This window comes from Arachis ipaensis, chromosome B03, assembly GCF_000816755.2.
Source record: "Arachis ipaensis cultivar K30076 chromosome B03, Araip1.1, whole genome shotgun sequence".
Taxonomy (NCBI): Eukaryota; Viridiplantae; Streptophyta; class Magnoliopsida; order Fabales; family Fabaceae; genus Arachis; species Arachis ipaensis.
Genome location: NC_029787.2, coordinates 30,993,211 through 30,996,116, shown reverse-complemented (window position 1 = coordinate 30,996,116; position 2,906 = coordinate 30,993,211). Strand labels below are relative to the sequence as shown.

The 2,906-nt window shown below is 29.8% G+C and overlaps 1 long non-coding RNA gene across 1 annotated transcript; it reads left to right on the top strand.

Moving 5' to 3' along the window:
* LOC110269629 lies at positions 292-793 on the top strand. Its single transcript, XR_002358399.1, has 2 exons — positions 292-443; positions 635-793. It is a non-coding gene; the product is annotated as an uncharacterized LOC110269629 (long non-coding RNA).

Here is a 2,906-nt window from a genome sequence, read left to right as displayed (position 1 = left end):
GTTCGGTGATTACTGAATGAATTAGAGAAAATGCTTAAATGTGTTGATGATGATTTGGCAAGGCAATGGTGGTTAGGTGTCATAATATTTATCAAAGGAAATGGATATATATATATATATATTTTTAATAAATAATTTAAACTAATAAAATAAATCATAATTAAATTAAATTTTAATAATCATAAAATTTTATTTAATTATTTTTATTAAAAATAATTTTTTTAAAAATAACTAATTATTTAATTTCAAAAATTCAGGATGTTATAGACTCTTTCCGCTCACTTACCGAGTTACCGTCATAAACCTGCCGTCAATGCTCCCTTTGCCGCCGCTCCCTTCCGTCGCTTCAACCCCCAACTCCTTCCGTGCCGCTCCCTTCCTGCTTAGCTTTGAAAGAAACTAGACTCTCCAGGCATTCATCGATCTTAGCTTCTTACTTCTTTGTAAGTCCTCTTCTTATACCTTATTTTTTTATTTCTTTTCCTATTTCACACTTTCATTCATCAATTTTCCTATTTCTTTTCCTATGATTAAACAGGATTTTCCTATATTCTAATTGTATTCACTTTCATTCAGGAATCTTTGAAAAAGTTTTAAAACTTGCGATTCGCTATGTTATTATTATTTATTTCAGGAACTGCAGGATAGTTGAAGAGTACATGCGTGGACTTACTGCACTTTTGGTACCTTCCAAATACAGATTCAACCAAATGTACCTGCTGATGAAGAACGCATCACAGGGTAGGTACAATGTCTTTTGGAAACCCTGTTATGTTTATTGGATTTGAAGAAATAGAATTCTGTATTTGATTGAAGCAGGCCCGGACCCCTTCCATTGATGTTTCATTGCTGGTTTTGAGAGCTGAGCCTTATTTATTAAAGTCTGTAATCAAACCAGATAACAAAAAAGAGTTGAAGTTTAATTTTATTTTTATTTTGAAAGGGATTAATCATGAATCAACGTTCTGTTTCTTTTTGGTCGAGTTTGTATTAATCATTTAAAAAAAATTACCAACACAAAATGACATGATAAAAATGTATTTCTACAAAATTTCGGTTGTCACATCTATTCAAATACTAATTTAAATTAGTTCTTCAGAGAGAATAATTTTAAACAAATTAAAAGCAAGTAAGGTTGACTTGAGTTTATTAGATTTGTATGATCTTAACTGATATAATAGAAGAATAAGAGTCCCACCACAAATCTCGCATATGAATTGATTTCAATTTTCACATTATATGTGCTTAGCGTTGAGAACAAGACATTGGAAACTATCTAAACTTGGGTTTTCCCCTTTCTTTAGCACAAATCAATTATTATTTGAATCTTAGCATTTTACTAATGACTTAAAGTACATTAATTTAATTTCCATTTTTTTATCATTAGATCCTGAAAATTATGGTGATTAAAATATAATGGATGCGGTATATTAGATTCAAATAGAATTTATGTGTATAGGATTAAAATAAAATTGTGGTAATTACATAAAGATAACAATGTCTATTTTTCATTTATTTTTTATTTTTATTTTTATTTTTATTTTTATTAGAGAATTGCTTACAGTTAGATTCCCAGCCATGCTTGCTTTGTGAAGAGAAACTTCCTTGGAGGAATAACTGGATTTTAAGTGCTTTTGTTTACTCCTGATTTTTCTGCCCAATGAGTCCTTTGTCCTTGAAACTCTTTTTTCAAGTCTTGATTTGACATAAGATGCACTAACACACAACAATATTTAAAATTATGCAGAGTAATGGTAAAAATAATTTCGCTCAAAATGAATGATCAATAATCATAAAGTTTTATATTTTGTAATAGAGTGTAAAGGAAGTAGATAATGTAACCCATGTTGGAATTGTAATTCATGTATTAGGGAATTGCTAATGGAATTGCCATGACTTTGATTTTTGGTATTTTGTTAAAGTATATCATGTGATCAAACACACTTTTTTTAGTGATAAGTTTATGAAGCAAGGATTAGTTGATTTAAAATTACTAGTCATTCTTTATATTTTAAAATTATCTATGAATTTTGTAAGATTTATTTATTAAAAAAGAACAATAGGTTACTGAACTAACTTATAGCCACACTTTAAAAGAGCGGCCATATTGTACAGTAGCAATCAACAGCCATGCTTTACAAGCATAGCCGTATGTCTCCCTATTGACATGCTTTAAAAGTGTAGCCGTATCTCCCTCTATTAGTACGCTTTTAAAGCGTAGCCGTATCTCCCTCTGTTGGCATGCTTTGAAAGAGTGGCCATAATGTACAGTAGGCATTAACAGTCATGCTTTAAAAGTGTAGTTATATCTCACATTATTGGCACGCTTTAAAAGCGTAGCCATATCTGGCACATATGGCTACGCTTCTAAAGCGTGGCCATATTTAAAATCGTGGCAAAAAATAAAGTGTGGCGATAGGTCAACAAAAGCGTAGCGATAGAGCAACCGACACCTTGCAGATGTGACCCTTTCAAAAGCGTGCCGGTAGCTCAAAAAGCGTGGCAAAAAACTATCGCTACGCTTTTTTTTACTTTTCGCCACGCTTTAAAAGCGTAGCAAAAAACGTGTTTTCTTGTAGTGATATTCTATGAAATCAAAGAAGAATAACAAATTAAAAAATTAAACAAAATGCTTTGCCTCAAACTTAGACTTATAAACGATAAAAAACAAAGTTATTATATCTTTTAATTGCACAGAATTTAGTATGAAAATGTTCAATCAATATATGTGTGCATAACAAAATTATAAACGTAAGTATCATATAAATATTAATTATGTATGATTGATAACTATATTAAAATAATTGATAATTACAATGATTGACAATTAGTATAATTAGAATTAGAATGATTTATAATTGAAATAATTGATGATTAGTATAATTATTCATTAAATACTAATTGTT